The sequence below is a fragment of the Onychomys torridus genome, chromosome 10 (assembly GCF_903995425.1).
Source record: "Onychomys torridus chromosome 10, mOncTor1.1, whole genome shotgun sequence".
In the NCBI taxonomy this organism is placed as follows: domain Eukaryota; kingdom Metazoa; phylum Chordata; class Mammalia; order Rodentia; family Cricetidae; genus Onychomys; species Onychomys torridus.
Window position 1 is genome coordinate 45,665,060 of NC_050452.1, and position 18,764 is coordinate 45,683,823.

The 18,764-nt window shown below is 44.3% G+C and overlaps 1 long non-coding RNA gene across 3 annotated transcripts; it reads right to left on the reverse strand.

Annotated features, from left to right (window-relative positions):
* Positions 1-226: 226 nt before the first annotated feature.
* Positions 227-18,548, reverse strand: LOC118591778. 3 transcript variants are annotated; one of them, XR_004946022.1, is made up of 5 exons: positions 18,238-18,548; positions 16,024-16,135; positions 14,864-15,119; positions 13,894-14,179; positions 227-710 (listed from the first exon to the last, which is right to left on the reverse strand). It is a non-coding gene; the product is annotated as an uncharacterized LOC118591778 (long non-coding RNA). The 3 variants fall into 3 exon arrangements; XR_004946020.1 differs by having other exon boundaries at positions 16,001-16,135; XR_004946021.1 differs by lacking the exons at positions 13,894-14,179; positions 14,864-15,119; positions 16,024-16,135 and having other exon boundaries at positions 18,238-18,543.
* Positions 18,549-18,764: the final 216 nt, after the last annotated feature.

An 18,764-nucleotide genomic window follows, 5' to 3' on the forward strand; every position in this document is an offset into this window, starting at 1 on the left:
ATAGTGGAGGATGACTTTGAACTCCTGATCTTCAGTCCTCCTGCTTCTGCCTCCTGAGGGCTGGGGTTCCAGATGTGAACCACCAGGCCTGGTATAGGCGATGCTGAAGACTGAACCCAGGGATTGATCTCCGGACTTGGTGTATGCTAGGCAAACACTCTGCCAATAGTCCTACACACCCAGCCCCATCACTGGAATTTGCAAAAAGGGCACACACAAAAAGAGGTATTTTACACTTAAATTTCTTTTTTTAAGAGTTTTAGTGAAAAGCAGAGATGGAAATTCAATCAATGCATAGGAAAGACAAACAAATGAAAGAAGCCAGTGGCCCTGGATTCCACTTTAAGACACCGAAATGAACAGTAGGTTTTATAATTAAGGGGAAATTGTTGAAGGGGCAAGAGGTATCATTACTAAGTAGTCTTGGTCAAAGTCTGGTCCAGAGAGGTGGTTTCATAAAAACTGCTAATCTGGCATTAACTGGAGGAGACCAGTCTGGTTCTTACAAGACAATCTGTTCCAGGGTGTAGACGCTTCCACACAGGTAATTGTTCTCATCCTGGGGATGGTCTGTCCTGCCGGCTCATTGCTTGGAGATAGTTTCAGGCTCTTGTTACAGAGGTGTTTATCAACCAGCCTCGCTGCTCCTGGAGGACCCGGTGACTCAAGAGGAGAGGTTCAGGATGAGGACGTGTCTCCATGCCTGCAGCCTGGATGTGGAATGAGGTTGGTTAGGTAGGTAGAGGCTCCCTGAGCGGTTAACATGCCCTCACAGCATCAGGGAGACAAACAAATGTGAAAGGAGGGCAGGGATCCCGATTCCCTCAGGATTTTAGTCACCCTGTGGGCCCAACGGTGGAGCCGGTGCACCTCAGTGAGAGGAACTTCCGGGAGCCGGTTACAGTTTTTCTCCTGGGTTTGACTATTCTCAGAACTCATGAGGGGATTAGAATACCCCAGACTAGTGCATGGGTTGTGATGGTGGGGGCTCAAAAGAAGAGAGAGATTTTAAAGTCTGAATGTAGAAGCAGAACACAGGAGGACGTCAAAGGCAGAAAACTGAGAGAGAGAGAGACAGAGACAGAGAGACAGACAGAGAGAGAGAGACAGAGAGAGAGAGAGAGAGCGAGAGAGAGACAGAGACAGAGAGACAGCGAGAGAGAAGAAACAAACAAACAAAGAAACAAACAAAGAAACAAAGAAAAAGAAATCCCATCAGGGCGCCATCTTTCTTTTTGAATTGCTCCATGAGCATGAACTATTCAAAACGAACCTTAATGTCAGGTAGCCACACATAAGAAACAGGTTGGCACAGCCCCTAAGCTTGCATTCCTTTTGGAAAGTGGTGGCTACAATCTGTCATCGGCTTTGAAATTATCTTAATATGCATATAGTTCAGGCTGGCCTTGAACTCATGATCCTTCTGCAGCAGCCTCCCAAGTGCTGAGATTACAGGTGTAAGCCATCACGCTGAAGATCGCTTTATTTGGTTTCTGATGACATCCCCTCTTTGTCTCTGGATAACTCCAGAATCCTGAAGAGAGCGTGCTGGTTGGTGTGACCCGATCTCAAATGGTGAATGAAGAGCTTGAGTGACAAACGATAAGAGTCAGGACCAGTAAGACCCACGTGGGCCGAATTCAAGCAGCTAAGAGGTCTAGACAGAGTGGCTCTGAGACACAGGTTACCTGAGGCTCATTGTCATGTTTATTTTGTCTGTTCTGTAGGTGATTGCCTTGCAACTCAAGCAAATACTGCTCAGCTTATTTTATTAGAATCTGTCCTTCTGTTGGACATGGTGGTGAATGGCTATGATTCTGTCATCAGGAGGCAGAGACAGGAGGATTGCAGCAAGTTCAAGGCCAACTTGGTCTACATAGCAATACTAGGCCAGCCATGGCTACATAGCAACACCATGTGTCAACAGCAAATACAGGAGGCTGAGGGTGTAACTCAGATGCCAGTGTTGCCTTCTCCCAAGACCACAAAAACTGGGAGTGTTAGCTCCTGTCTGCAACCTAGGGAGGCAGAAGCAGGAAGGTCAGGACTTCAAGGTCATCATAGCTACAACATAAGTTTGAGACTAGTCTGAAATACGTGAAACACCTTGAAATTCTGCCGAATGTCAGCAAACAACTTCTATCTCTCTACAAGGAAAACACAAGCATCATCAACAGGAGCCAGAACTTCAGACAAAACTAGCTTGGAAGCAAGCGTCATTGTCCACAAGTTTGGCTGTAAATCCGTGAGAGAAGGAAACTGTGCCCGGCAATGATGTGGGGTAGCCATGGTGAGAATTCGGCAGAAGGTTTAGCAACTGACGAAACAGTCTGGTTTTTTCCTTTGCATGAACTGTAGGGTAAAAGTTCCTGTAGACAGACATTATGTCAGAACCATCAAGTTCTCTTCATTTTTCTCCCAGAAATGCATTAAAATTTTGTTTCAGTGTAAAGGATAAAATAAGTTGTAGGTAATAGGCTATTTTTATACATAGACCCCATTTAAATTCATCTTTTAAAAATATATTTATTTCGTGTGTCTGTATGTGTGTGTGTGTGTTAATATATGTGTGGGATATGTGTGTGTTAGTATATGAGTGTGTGTTAATATATGTGTGGGATGTGTGTGTGTTTGTCTGTGTGAGTGTATGTCTGTGTGTGAGTGTGTAAGTCTGTGTGTGTGTTAGAGTATTTGTGTGTGAGAGTGTTAATGTACTTGTGTGAAGTTTGTGTATGTCTGTGTGTGAGTGTGTGTGTGTGAGTGTGTGTGTGTGCGTGTGTGTGTGTGTGTGTGTGTGTGTGTGTGTGTGTGTGTGTGTAACTGTAGGCCCACTAGTGCCATGGCAATGCCCACGTGGTGGTAAGAGGACAACTCCTTAGCAGTTGTTTTTTTTTGTTTCATTTTGTTTTGTTTTGCTATTTTGTGGGATTTCGGGGTCAAACTCAGGTTATCAGGCCTGTACTCTGCACCCACTGAGCCACCTCTCCAGCCCTTAAAGTTGTCTTTTAAGGATCAATGGGAGGGAAAAAGAGTAAGTAAGGTGACCAATGGCCAATTATTGCAGCGATATTACTTGGAGTATAGTGTTTGAGTGTGTTCACAATACAATTAGGAACGTGTGAACACTAGCCCGGAAAACGTTAATAGTGCCAATCATTCTAGCTTGGAGGACACCATCATGGGGAAGTGTTCTTCTAAGAAGGCTTACATGCTTGAGGTTCTCAACCAGTGGGTCATGCCCCCTTGAGGGCTGAACAACTCTCACAGGGTCACATATCAGATATCCTATCTATCAGATATTTACCTTGTAATTCACAACAGTAGCAAAATTACAGCTATGAAATAGCATATGATTTTATATATAAGTAACAAACAATTTTATGGTTGGGGGTCACCACAACATGAGGACCTGTATTAAAAAGTCGCAGCATCAGGGAGGTTGAAAGCCACTGGACTAGAGGAACACAAACCCATTCAACGTATAAAGGAGCCAGAAACGATTCACCCTGTGCGTACACAGAACCCTTTATAGAATGACCCAGCTTCGATCTTTGAAGCAAATTCTAGATTCTGACTCAATTAAAAAAAAAAAAAAAGGTCCACAGCACTGACAGCAATCAAAATTTCAGACCTCTTACAAATCTAGGGGACAGTGCTGGTGACCACAGGCAGACTCGCTCTGACTGGCAAATGTGTCTCCTGTATGTAACAGAATGTTCAGTAGTCAAAGCCAATACATGCAGACCATGTCATTATTAGCAGGACCGCCCAAATGGCTGGTTTTTCACCTGTATCTAAAATTAACAGACATGTCCAATTTTCCCTTGGTCATTTTATGTGTTGAAAGTCTAGACGAAGTCCATATTATAGTACAAAGAAGTGTCTGTGATTGTGCATGTATTGAACTGACATGTTCCTAACTCTGCGAACTTCTGCATAACTTTCAGACGAAAGTCCACAAACATAGATCTACTCATTCCTGTCACAGGTTCACAGTGCTGGTGGTGGTTTGTATTTGTGTTTTGTGAGAGTTTCATGTAGCCCATGCTGGCCTTGCTAGGTAGGTCTTGGATGCTGGATCTTTCTGCCTCCACCTCCTAAGTGCTGGGATTGCAGCTCTGCTCCAACACTCCTGACTCATAGGATATTAAGTATGCTGGGATCGCCCTAAAATAATAGTTACTTAGACAGCAGTCACTTAGAGGGCTTTAACATAAGGAGATGCTTAAATGAACCTTGACTCTGTTAAGGCCCAGTTTCCTGAGTATTCAAAAGCCTGGCAGAGTCAGCAGAAAGCAGAGTGATTGATGAGCATTGCATCACTAGATTACATTTGACTTGGGAGAATCTCCAGATAAGTTTACCTTTTGGAACGTCTTTTATGAAAGTTTGAATTTCTTAATAATATGGAAGACATTCTTACCCTGTGTGTGGTTCTTCTCATTAAAACACACTTTAAATTCTTTCAGCCTTCTGCATATAGAATTAGGACCCTAACTCTAGACTTGACTTCCCCTTGCACAGCCCCAGGAAGACAGCAAGCGTAAACCGTTTTCTGTACATTGGTTGTTTATGAAAGCGTATTTATTAGTAATCCCAACTATATTTTAAAAGAGAGCGGGTCCAAGCAATACTTATGACAGGATAAAGTCAGTGACAATCACTTGTCCATGGGGCTAACTTCTCTAAAGGTTTTCATCAGCCCCTAAGCAGGCAACAAGAGCCTGGCTTTAAAATGACCTGCATTCTTTTTCCCATCTCAGATTCACTGTAACTCTTGAATGCCTACAGTTTAGTTAGACCTGGTCAGTATCTGGACCTCTATCTGTGTTCAGAAGAGAAAGCAGCAGAGTCAGGGCAAGTGGGGGATGGGAGAGTTAATAGCTTCTATATAATACTATCACACACACACACACACACACACACACACACACACACACACACACACGTTTCAAATTAGGTGTGCCAATAGTGATTTTAGCTTGCAGGTGTAGGGACAGATGAAGTTTACCCTGTTTTCAGAATCCTTTGGACTCTGTCTTACCACCAAGTGGTTTGGGGTAGCTCAAGGTCCATGCTGACCTGTTACCAAGCACCTCTAACTGTGGGGTTCCCTCTACATCAGGAGCTGGATATAGTAGGCAAATCTCTGTTTGGTGGAATTGTCTTACTATTATTACACGTTATCATGTGTGTGTGTGTGTGTGTGTGTGTGTGTGTGTGTGTGTGTGTGCCATGCACATTCACAGAGGTCAGAGGACAACTTACAGGAGTGTTTTCTCCTCTCCTCTTGTGGGATCTGGGAGTCTAACTCAAGGCATCAGCCTACCTCGCTTACCCACTGAGTGTCTCTCCAGCCCCTCTGAGACAAATGTCTCAGCAGTCCATTGCTGCCATCACCGGATCTTTGAAGCCCATCAAATCAATCGCCACAGACACTGACTGAGAGAGCAATTCATTACATGACATATGGAAATGAATATATTGATTCAGAGAGCGTTTTCAGGTAAATCACCAAGTTTATAAAGACACCAGTTAGCTAGAATCACCGCACCACCACCCCCGGGGGGAAGGGGGTGTACCAAGAATGCTGACGTAGCATTCCTCACGGTTTCAGAAACTACAATAGCGATCTCCCAAATATCCTTGTCTCTCTGTGCACCTTATAAGCCATCCGTGTGTGTGTGTGTGTGTGTGTGTGTGTGTGTGTGTGTGTGTGTGGTGTCTCTCTGTGCACCAACATGTAGGTGAATTCAAACTTCCCTGTCACACCAGCAGACACCTAAATTGCTCAAAAGAAGTGCAGATTGGCTTGAAAGAACCCCAAAGGGGTTGGGGATTTAGCTCAGTGGTAGAGTGCTTGCTTAGCAAATGCAAGGCCCTGGGTTCGGTCCTCAGCTCCAGCAAAAAAAAAAAGGAAAAGAAAAAAGAAAAAGAAAGAGCCCCAAAGATAAAGCCTGTTCCGACAAACAGCAGATGCCCAAATACCTCAAGAGAACCTAATGGCTTGGAAGGGCTCCCCCTCCCCCCAAACACAAGGAGATTTCCTATTAGACAAATTACAGAAATTCAAATGAGTTCAAAATGAACCCAAACAGCTCTAAAGAATCTCAAAATGAGGAGGCAAGGGACAGAAAGGGCTAAGGTCACTAATTGGGGGGTGGGGCACATGCTACTCCAGCTAAGACCTCAGGGCCCCCAGAGGCCAAGCACCTGCTTCCCCCGGAAGTTGCCAGCGCTGTCCAAAGTGAAAAAAACATGCCAATCTCCTGAAATACAAGTGATCCCAGCCTGCGGTCATTCCATTCTTCCTCTCCCTTTGTTGTCAAGCTCCTAGGGGTGGCTGGCTCCCAAAGTGTCACTTCTCTGACAGCCCAATGGGCTAGGCGAACTGAAAACTGAGTAATGGCGAAAACAGGAGGGGGAGACTTCACCAGCGTGGCCACACCAGGAAGCTGGATTAAGGGGTCCGCTGACCCCCAAGTTTGTCTTCATAATTGGTATTCTATAAATACTTTCAAAGCCATGCTTAAAAAAAAAGCAAAGCTAGTTATAAATCATTATGAACCACTGGGAAATAGATTTGGTTTTAACTTCATTCTTTGGAAATTTAGAGTCAGGAGATAAAGCTACACACAGAAGAAAACTCAAAACCTGTATTCACACATAGTCGTTGCTGTCTAGTTTATAGCAAAGAAAAATGAAACCAGCTGTTCTGTATGGAAGAGGTCTAAATTCTGTAAATTCTGGTATGTATGCCATAAAAAAAGTGTGTATCTGTTTATGTTTGTTTGGGTACACTTACATATGCATGTGCACACATGGGCAGGCCAGAGACCAACTTTAGGAGTCCTTCCTTGGGAGATAGTCACCTTGGGTTTTTTTTTATTATTATTATTTTGGTTTTTTGAGACAGGGTTTCTCTGTAGCTATGGAGCCTTTCCTGGACTAGCACTGTAGACCAGGCTGGCCTCGAACTCACAGAGATCTGCCTGCCTCTGCCTCCCAAGTGCTGAGATTACAGGCATGCACCACCACTGCCTTGGTTTTTGAGACCCAGAGACCTGCCTATTTCTCTCTCCCCTGGGCTAGAATTACAAAAGCACACACCACATGGCTGGGTGTTTTACATGGGTTTTGGGGATTGACCTCAGGCTCTGGTGCCAGCTTTATTTTTAAAGTGTGTGTGTGTGTGTGTGTGTGTGTGTGTGTGTGTGTGTGTGTGTGTGTGTGTGTGTGTGTGTGTATTGTAGATATGTGTGTGTGTGTGTGTGTGTGTGTGTATTGTAGATATGTGTGTGTGCATATGTGTATATGTGTGTGTGTGTATATGTGTGTGTTGTATATATGTGTGTGTGTATTGTAGATATGTGTGTGTGCATGTGTGTATATGTGTGTGTTGTGTGTGTGTGTGTGTGTGTGTGTGTGTGTTTGATAAATGGGGAGACACGCAGGCCACAACATGCATGTGGATGTCAGGAGACAACTCTGTACCATCCCTACTCTCCTCCCACCTTTATGTGGGACCTGGAGCTGGAACTCAGGTAGCCAGCTTGCACAGCAAAGGCCTTTATCTGTGGGGCCTTCACCCCCAACTTCGAGTTGTCCTCATTTTCCACAACAAACATTATAAACATTTCTTGGAACACGTAAGCCTCTCTTGGTAAGCAGGCCACACAAGCAGTAGGAACTGTGTCTGGCTGCACTCAGAGACAGGCATAGTATGTGTTCCTGGGGGCATCAGCTGTCAGAAGAGAGGACGCACCAAATGGCTAGTGGGTTTCTAAATGGAGATAAGAGACTCTATTCAGGAAAGAGCACAATGTCATTGTTCCTCTGTTCTGTTTCTTATTTTCGAGCATGAACATGCGTTCTAACTCTTATTCACCAAAGGAGAATATATATATTCCGGGGTTGAACTTGGAGTTGCACTACTGGTAGGCGGCATCCTAACTAGTGTTTTAAATAGTTGCTTGAAGTAAATGCATCCACAGAGGACCAGAATGCAACCAGATGTTCAGGGAGTTTTCACATAGGCACTCGGGTCCAAACAATGAGCTGTTGCACTCCGAGGCTCAGTCAGCTCTGAGCATCAGCAGTCATCCTGAGAGTCGATGCAAAAACCTCACGTATTGTGGGTGCTGCTCTTACAATGCACAATCCTCTCCACACCACAGCAGTCAGAGGGGAACCCGGGCTTCATACCAAAAAGGTTCACACGCTCTGATATTCACATTCTAGTTTCGTTTTGACTTGAAAGTCACACAAAAACCGAATGATTAAATCTGCATTTCCTTTGAACTCTGTGCAAATGGTGAGGTAGGGATTCCCCTTGTAGATGACATTCCTCACTAAAAAGGATTCTGGAGGCTCTCGGGTTCTGAAGATGCCAGCTGCCTTACCACCAGCCCAATCCAGCCGACCTAGACAACTTCCTGTGTTTTGTGGGATTTCACGGGTCTCTCTGCAAGCTGGCACCTCTGTAACAAATCATGGTTGCTTTCAGGTCACCTCTTAGTTCTCACAGTTCTCTTGGGCAGGAGAGAGGAAGTGAGAGAGGCTTGCAAGCTCCTGCCACTGTCATTTTTGTCACTTGAGGACGGCGGCGGGCCGAGGTGCGAGGTCTGCTGTTTTTCTCACAATGGGGCGTGCCTCTAACTCAGGGCTTCAAGTGGATGGCACTCCATGGAGTGCAGAGGTGTTTGCAAGCCAATCATTTGGGTTAAATTCATCTTATCACAGCGGCTTCAGGGGGGTTTAAAAGTGTGCAAGCATTTCTGTTCCCACCCTGCCCTGTCTCAGCACTTCACCGAAGGCTTCTAGTCCGGGACTTCTTTTGTTGGGAGGTTTGTGATTATTGATACTGTTAGCTACTTAGAAATGAGCAAGCTTGAAGGTCGTTGAGGATAGGGTCCCCCTATCTGCTTCAGAATCTGCTTTGGGCCCCATCTTGCTTCCCTGTTTTAAAAAGAGGGAAATATCATAATTGCTCTTCTTTTGGCATGTAGTAGAAGTGGGGAACATCTTCCTACTTCTGGTAAAGCATGGCTACTTCTTAGACTTAGTTGTTTCCTTTCTTGACTTCTTGCTCCTCTGTGTTGCTGCATGATTGAGGTGTGAGTTGTATCTTTGGTCAGGGGAGGAGAGATGACTGCCTGAACTACCCAAAAGGTCCTAACATTGCAGGAGGCTTTCTGGTAAAGAACAACAATGTGCTATTGTCCTCTCCCTGCAGAGTTCATCTAAATAGACTTGTCAATCACTTGAGCAGGAAAATGCCGCTCAGGAAAGCTGCCTGTTCCAGAGACTTTAGGATGTACTGTGAGTCATCCTAAATACCTTGCTCAGTGTAATGGTTTCTCTGACCGTGGTCCAGTCTCACCCTATGAGAGTGTTTCAAATTACTCTGTAATGAACCTTACATGGCATCTACATTAGGTCAACTGAGTTCACAAGAACCAGGAAGCCAGGGTGAGATCCTGGTGATGGTACCATCTCCATACTGGTTATTAATCTGGCCAGTCTCTGTTTCTTCGTGGTTGAATCCTGTAGGGCTATTTCTAGGAACCTATCCATCTCTTCTAGGTCATCCAGCTTGTGGGGTATCATCTCACATTGTTGTCCATGGTACTTCTGTGGTACCAATTGTTACATCTTCTCTTTCGTTTATGACTTCATTTGCTTATTTGGCTCTCTTTATTAGTCTAAGTAAAAGTTTGCTAACTCTATCCTTTCAAAAGAAAAGAACTTCAAGTTTTACTGATCTTTTCTGTTTGTTGTGTTCCTTCTTCTGGGGAGATATAAATAAACATCTATTGACCCCGGACTTGGACAGACCACGGTAACAAGCCCATGCAAGTCAAGCTTTATGAACCGGTTAGTATAGGAGCTTATAAAGGAGCATGGATGAAAGGTTCCTTCCAGAAGTGTGGGTGATGCCAAAACAGCTTTATCACTGCAAAGTACCAACCCATCACGGATAAGGATGCTATGGAAGCTGCATATCATACTTCCACTCCTGTGTACTCTAGCATCTTCCAAGATCACTTGTAGCTGGGGGAAGTCATGGGGAAGGCATGGAGAGTCATGGGAAGTCATGGGGAAGGCATGGGAAGTCATGGGGAGTCATGGGGAAGGCATGGGAAGGCATGGGAAGGCATGGGAAGGCATGGGGAGTCATGGGGAAGGCATGGGAAAGCATGGGAAGGCATGGCTAGAATTCCAAGTGAGGATACTCTGAGCATCTTTGCCATCCAGATGTCAACAGCTTCATTATCATCACTGTAGATCGAGGTATCTTTGTGTTGTTCTGCTTGTTCTGTTGTCATGGTTACTGGACCCATGTTATCTCTACTGTATGTGCTGGGGTGATTGATGCCACAGCACACCATATTGATTCTATAGCTGCTGGAACATTTCTTTATGATGCTTTGGTGTTTCTTATGTACTTTGTTCTACTAACCTTGATATTGGTTTTCCTCCTCCTTTTTTTTAATTTTATTTTTTTAAAGACAAGGTTTCTCTTTGTAATAGTTCTGGCTGTCCTGGAACTCACCTTGTAGACCAGGCTGGCCTCCAACTCACAGAGATCCGTCTGCCTCTGCCCTCCAAGTGCTGGGACTAAAGGTGTGTGCCATGACTGTCTGGCTCCTCCTTTTTGGCTAGTTCCTTCAGATATAGAGTTAGGCATTTTACTTGAGATCTTCTTCTTCTTTTTTTTTTTCTTCTTTTCAATATTGGCATTTATCACCATCAGCTTTCCTCTTAAAACTTCTTTGACTGTGTCCTATAAGTTTTGGTTTGCTGTATTTCTACTTTATTTGGCAGAATTAAAAAAAAAAAAAACTCTTTAGGTTTCACACAAAAGTGTTTTTTGTTGTTGTTGTTGTTTTTGTTTTTGTTTTTGTTTTTGAGATAGAGTCCCTCTATATAGTCCTGGCTGTCTTAGAACCCACTATGTAGACCCAGATGGCTTCGAATTCACAGGGCAGTAAGTAATTAAAATATTATATTATACAAACACTAACAAGCCCCTCAAAAGCAAACACTTCTTTCAAGCTGTTTCTGTCAGGCATTTTGTTACAGTGACGTGAGAAGTACCTACTTTAGTAAGGGCTGTCATGAGATTTCAGTTTCTAAATCTCTGGGAAACTTGCGGGTTTTGTGTATATTAAGTATCTATTGCTACATGCAATAATTGCATGAAACTTAGTTTCCTAATGAGACAATGCACATTATATCTCTTTTCTGCAAGAATTTCAGGCACATACAGTACACATCGCTGCTTGGGTAGCCCCATATTACAGCAGCTGGCTTCTCCCATGGTAAGAGATCCAACAGAAGCTGCTCTGTATACCCTAACCTAGTCACTGGAGTCACAAACCATCCTTCACAACCAAGGTACTGTTACACGGTCTGCTTGACTCATTGGGAAAGAGGTCTGTCTGCATCAACATCAATTGCAGGAAGACATGGTCACCAAAGGCCATCTCAGAGATGGGGTGGCATTAGCTGCACCTTCTGTCTGTCAGTGATTTGTGGCTTTTCACACGCAGAATTATAGCCCTTGCACATCCTTGGAAACCCTCAGCCTCACAGCATCATCTCCGTGTCTATAAACCCGTGAGGCGCTTCAAATCCAATATTTGACTCCAGTCGCTTGTATGGCCGTAAAATCCTCCTTAGAATTTCCTTTGCTGAACCCTATGTTTTGTTATTCTGTATTTCCATTTTCACTGTTCTCAAGATTTTTTTTTCGATTTCCCTTTTGATTTCACACAGAAGTTTTAACTTTTTGTTTTGTTTCGCTCTTTTCTCCCTCGTGGCCTACGCCCTAGAGAAATAGATTATCTGTCCACTGAACAAACCCAGTAGATGAGGGCAGCACAGGCTTGGGGACAACCACACAGAGGACAGAGACAGCCACACAAGAGGCGCTGGTCCATGGCAGTTCTGAAACTCATTCGGGCATATGTGAGTCCTTTCTTGATTAGAACCCAAGCCAAAGGATAATCCCCTGCAGGTCCCTGGCCCCATCTTCTATGCTCATGGTTTGGTTCCATGGCATTCTTCTTTTCTCTGAAAGGTGGGCCATGTCTGCAGCTTTCTCATTTGCTCAGACTTCTTCCTGGAGTTCAGAGGCCTCTTTATCTTAAATTGTTCTGTCTCTTTGAGTCTATGCTAGAAATGGCCTTGCTAAGACTATAAAAGTTGTGGCTTTCCTGTAAATATGACTGATGTTCACTTCTTGGGTTAAAGGCCACCCCCACAGGGCTGCTGAGAGTCATTCTGGCCTGCTGGTGGGATTGCTCAGGGGCATCACCTTTAACTTTGCTAGAAGCCCTGTTACTCACCTCAGTTGTTCCCCAAGGCACTGTCTGGCTCTTTCCCAGGTCTTAACTAAACGGTTTTACAACCACGAAGTAAGCTTTATCTTCTTAGTTTGCTTTCCTCTGATGGCTTTGGATTTTATCTTTGCCTTGAAGCCATTTCCAAAGTCTAGTGCTATCAAGGAGGCTAGGAATTTTCAAAGACAGGAATTTCTGGTTCTAAATTAAAAAAAAAAAAATGTGAATAGCTCTTCTTTTAGCTAACTTGTTCATATTCTGTTTTATAGAAAGTCGAAACCTACACACTTCAATACTCTGCCCGGGAATCTCCTCAGATCGATGCCCCCACGCTGACATGAACATTGTCACAGGCAACAGCACCACTAACTTTCTCAGCAGTACTTTGAAAGGGTTCTTCTTTCTTTCAGATGGAGGGATAGTTTCCTCATGCCCCATTGGCTTCAGTGGAGTCTCTCTGAAATGGTTTAGTTTTCCACTTTATACTCTCCTCAAATCCTCCTGGGTTTTGCTCACTATTTGACTGCAGAATTCGACTCACACTTTAGATTTCTGATGCAGCATTTCAATACACCAAATCCAGGTACACATTTCTCCAAAAGTACTGCCATCAAGCAATACGAGTGTTTCAGTCTGCCAGGTTACCCGTAGGTCAGAAACGAGAGTATAAGCTGAGTGGTTCTACCTTGGGATCAACTACGCATCAAGTTTTAGTCAAGATGTTAGCCAAAGTTGTAGCGATAACTTAGTTATGAGCAGGCAAATCTAATTCAGTTGCTGGCAAAATGGTATTGATTATGGGATGAGGGGTGGGGCTCTTAGTCACTTTCCACTGAACCCACTTTCTTGGTAGATGAATGCTTTCATGGCCACTGGCTTCCCTGAGAGAAAAAGTTGAAATTGTGCTGTGCTTTGTAATATAATCTCAGAGGTCACATATAGATTAACTCTGATACAATGTGGGAGGGGGGAACATAAGAGCAGGACAGAGAGAAGGCAAGGCCATTAAGAGATGTCTCAGAGATCAGTTGCCATGGCATGTATATTCATATACTGGAGTATTTTTATTGTGACGTATCATTACCTTTTTCAACAAGGGGTTATTGAATAGCAAACACACACTCTGTTCTTAATGCTAGATAAATGCTAATTTCCAAGGCTTGCAAAACGGGAGGCATGTGAGGGGTTGGAGCTGAGTAAGCGAGTATCAGTGCTGAGGCAGGGGGAGAGGGCTGAGCAGGCAACTGACAGAATTTGTGTCGGGTGCTTTGGGAAACCATGGGAGACTTCGAAATCTAGCCTGGTTAGACTGGTTTTGAAAGAACCACTATAACTTTTGTGCTGAAAAGTGGGGGTACAACACCAGGGTCCAGTAATTAGACCCTGGAAACGGCGAAGTGATTGTAGAAGTGTGGTCCAGGAAAGAGAGGAAGTAGCGAGGGTGGAGACTGTATTTCAAATGAAGAACCAACGGTGGTATTTTCCAAGGGGTTGGCTAGAGAGTGCCCACATGCTAAGGCCCAAACCACGACATCACCCATGGTACCTTGCTCCAGGTGTCTTTGCACACTGGACCCCCTTGTCCGAGAGGCTCTCCCTCAGACACCAGTTCCTCTCTGCCCTCAGACGAAGCCTCTCCCAGTGAAGCAGCGATTTCTGTGCTAGACTCTCTGCCTTCGACATCAACCCTCTTGGTCTTCTGACACCACACTTATCACCAAGTGTCCTTTGTCTCCTAATCAGAAGTTCAAGTTCGTGAAAAGTGGTAGTTTTGTAGGCTTTGGAAGCATTTCCTTAGCACTAGGAACTGTACATATAGTAGGTGCTCCACTCTGTTAAGAAAAAAGAATGATCTATCAAAATAAAGACTTAAAGGGGCTGAGAGAGGGCTCAGTGGTTAAGATCACATACTGCTCTCACACAGGACTCTGTTCCAGCATCTCATAACTGTCTCTAACTCCAGCTCTAGGGCGATTGGAGGCCTCTGGCCTCTCTAGACAACTGCACACATTCGCACATGTCCATGCCCCCTTTCCACCCACCATATACACACACAATTAAAAAAAATTAAAACCTTAAGTATACAAATCAAACATGCATATGTGAGAAAAGAAAGGCAGTTGGATTTGGTTTGAGTAAGAACCAATGAAATCACCTTTTACGAAGACAGAAAAAAAAAAAAAACCAACAGGGACAATGGAAGGTAGGTTTTAAGTGGCTGGGGAGGTGGCTCAGTGGGTAGAGTACTCGCTGTGAGTGTGAGGATTGGATTCAGATCCCCAGCATCCATGTGAAAAGTGCACTCACAATCTAAGCACTTGGAGGCAGAGACAAGAGAACATCGGGCTCCCTAGCCAGTCTAGCCAATCAGTGAGCTCCGGGTTCAGAGAGACCTTGACTCACAAAATAAGGTGGAGGGTGATAGAAAAAGACACCCAGTGTTGAACTTTGGCCTTGGCACATGCACACATGACTGTGCATGCACACATATGCCCCCTTAACACATGCATACATACACGTGCACGAATTTTGAGATGCCAGCATAACTTCAGTTGGAGATGTGAGACGTCTACGTAGAAAGTGGACACCAATTGGATGCACACCTCTGACCTTGGAGGGAATGTGTGTGTAGCCAGAGACGAGAAGACCTAGTAGTCATAGTATTCTAATCACTAGAATACTCAGAGGTTGGGCAAAGAGAAGGACCAAGCGACAGCCACTGACAGAGGGTGCCATCAGGGACGGGAGGAAAACCAACTTCACGTTAATGCTCTAGAAGCAAAATGGAAAGAGTTGACTTAGTTACTGTTCTATGGCTGTGATAAAAAAAAAAAAAAAAAAAAAAAAAAAAAAACACCAGGACCATGGCAGCTTATAAAAGGGAGCATTTACTTGGGGGCTGGCAATTTCAGAGGATGAGTTATGCAGACAGACTCGTGGTAGCAGGCTGGAATGCGCTGGAGCAGTAGCTGAGAGCTCACTCACTTCTGATCTGAAAGTTACAGGCAGGGGATGGGGGATGGCAGGGGGACTGGACCTGGCCTGGGATTTTGAAACCCCAAAGCCCATCACCAGTGGAGGACACACCTCCTCATCCTTCCTAAACAGTCCCCCAAACAGGGAACCAAGCATTCAGATACAGGAGCCCTCAGGGGCTATTCTCATCCAGGAGTCATAGGTGTGTCAGTGCTTCCCTGATAAGTCAGGCACGATAAAGATTAAAACTCGACCTCTTTCCTTTTTCCATCCAAATCAAAAGTGTTTTTGGACGTGTCTGGGCATCAAGTCCAGGCTCTGCATGCCTGAGGCAAGTAAGCAAGCTAGATCGCTGAGCAGTGTCTCTAGTCCCTAAATCACGAGTTAGGTAAACTTAGGTGGGTGGGATGAGTTTTGCATTACTAAATGAACAATATTTAACTTGAATTCCATGTATCAGAACTATGTGTGTGTGTACAACGTATACTCAGATATATAATTATTTATAAATACTTCCTTAGCCCATTCCCTGAACCTAAGTCACATGCTTCTTATTATAAGCTAAAGTATTCTTTCTCAATTGCCAACCCCAGCCCACCCAATCGTCACCGGACCCCAAGCAAACTGCAATTTATTACATTCTTTGAAAGAATAAAATAATCAGGTCGAGTGCACACCAGGAAATGCACCAGCACAGTACCATCTGGAGGAAGCCAAGCTAAGGATACGGCCAAGACAGCTCAAGGCATCTTTTTGCTGCAGAATTCAGAGTGTTAAATTCCCGAGGCTCCGCAGGCTTTGGAAGGTAATGCCTGTAATAGTAGACACAAGAGCATAGAGAGTCCATGCCTGTCACAAGTTAAGGCCTGGAATGAATGTTGTAGGACAAACGCTAACCGAGCTTGGGACTTCAGACTTGTGTCATTTGCAAAAAGTAACTGTTAGTTCGTGATATTTGGTGTCTATAAGACCACCTTGCTTGAGAGATTTACAGTGATTTTGTCCTTCAGAAGAAAAAAAACAGACAGAAATTCCAGGCGTGCAAAGAGTTAACAATGGGCCTGCCTGAGATGCTGTCCCGTAATCATGCTCAGTCCATGTGATGCTCAACTCACAATATCGCTGGCAGTCTGCGTGTCCATGTCAGGGCAGCCTGATCGTGCTGCTGACATCATGGTAGAGAATGTTTTGAGAATTTCATTTGACTCTATAGATGTATCTGTGGCCCAAGCCACAAGGCCAGTCACTGTGCATCATAATTATGCACTGCTTCCCACTCTGAATAGTAACCCACCCATCTGATCATAAGTCCAACTCGCCAGAACTGGCCCCAAATGGCCAAGGCTTTCTCCTAATGAATGTTAAAAGGCAATGCAAGAGTGCCCAGGAGAGAGGTCCCTCTGCTGGCAGAGCTGAATGGGTGTGTATGCTGCAGTGTGTCTTTCCCCTCCCCACCCCCCAGCTTCCTTCTATCTGTTCCGTCAGAGACAAAGGCAAAGGATCCTGAGAAGCAGGATGGTTGAAAAGGGGCGTGGTACTAAGACATCTCATAATCAAATCACCCAAATGGATCAAACCAACAACTGAGAGACAGGAACATGTATCCACTTAAGGTACTTAGGAAGGCCTCTAACAAAAATCTGAGAAGTTGTCAAACTTGTGCAGTGCGGGGCTGCTAGTGAGTCAGAACCTCTGGGTCTGAGGTGGGTCGTACACTTTATGTCAGTTCACAAGAGTGGTCCCCAGGCACCCAAAGCTTAAGAAACATGGAGATCATACAGCACATCTTGGAAGAGAAATAAGACAAGAAATCTTTACATTGCTCAGATAGACACTTGGCACCATTTAAAGGGCCATCAGAGGGGCACAGAGAAGTTCCCTAAAGAATAAGAAATATCTTCCCTTTACACAGATCCCATGTTACAGTGACTTTCATATTTTATTTTGTGTCTCATAATAACTTTTCAGGGGACAATGAAAATGTGTTTCAGAACTTTACCCCTATTTTAATTTTTTTAGGTTAAAAGATGATTGGTTGGGATATGTTTGAAGACGTAACAGAGCTACCAAAGAGACAGGGTAATACAGAGATTAAAAACAGTAATGGCTATTTCACAAGCATTTTTCAAGAGCAGTTTGTGTCTAGGTAGCCTGCACCTGCCCTAGAGAGACGGGTTCATTACTCCAAATCTACAACTGCAGCACACAATACTCTGCCTTAAGAACACTATGCCTTGGTTCTGTGGGAACTTTTACCACTTCTCAAAATGGTGTTCTCCAACTCGACAGCACAGAGGTGTTAAAAGATCTCTGCCGCTTGTTTTGTAGATGTTGAACCTTCAAAAACATTTTTTTTTTCTTTCTAAAAACAACTTCAGCTTGATGAGATAGTTGACTTTGCAGGTAAAGGCGCTAACCACCAAGTCTGATAACCTGAGTTCATTTCCCTGGCCCTATATATAGTAATGAAATGACTCCCACAGGTTGTTTTGTGATGGTCACATGTATACTGTGATGTGCGTGAGTGCCCAAGCACATACACACACACACACACACACACACACACACACACACACACACACACATAAATGTAGAAGTAAAAAAATACATTTAAATGACAAGACAGTTATAGAAACAAACGTTTTAAATGTACACATGTAACAAATTAGCTTTCCACGGGGACAAGGAGCAAACAACATACATAATTGTTCACACAATATCAGATTTTTAAAGGCATTCATTTTAACATATCATTAATCATTGAACTTGGCTCCAGCGGTGCATGGCAGTTCTAAATCTGGCAACATGTGGCTTTGACCTATATCTGTCACAGCCTTCTTTGAGGGTGAAGAATAGTAAGTGGACAAGAAGCCCCGTATGCAGAGAAGATTGAAGCCCAGTGGCCAACACTCACCTTCACGGGATCTGATGGTGGTGAATTCTCGCCACTCGGTTGAGTCTTGGGACACCAACTAGAACTGTGACTTTAGGTAGGTCATCTCTGCTCTGTGACATGTGTCGTCTGGTCTAGAAAACCAGGGGAAGGATGATTGCTAATTTCTATTAACACGTGTGTTCCAGTGTTCCCTATGCATTTCTCCAAGACCGCTTGCCTTGTACCCCAAGGATACGTTGCTAGAATTTCGTTGGTGTCAACTGGGTAAAAGGGTTCTTTCTCCCTTTCTTGCACTTCAATTCAGTCTCTTGTGCTAGGTTCTTTTCTTTGCTACTGGGCCGGCTCTTTAAAAACCCTTGCACGAGCTGTGCCCATAATTAACAACTAATTAAGAAGAAGGCCTGGCTGCTAGGGCTTGGCGCTTTCCAAAAGGAAGGAGCAGGAAGGTTGATTGGCGTTCTCTATTCACAAGGCCCCTACATTGCTGCTGGAGATGGCGGCTCCTGAGCAGTGGGAACAATCTCATTAGAGACCTCTGCTGGAGC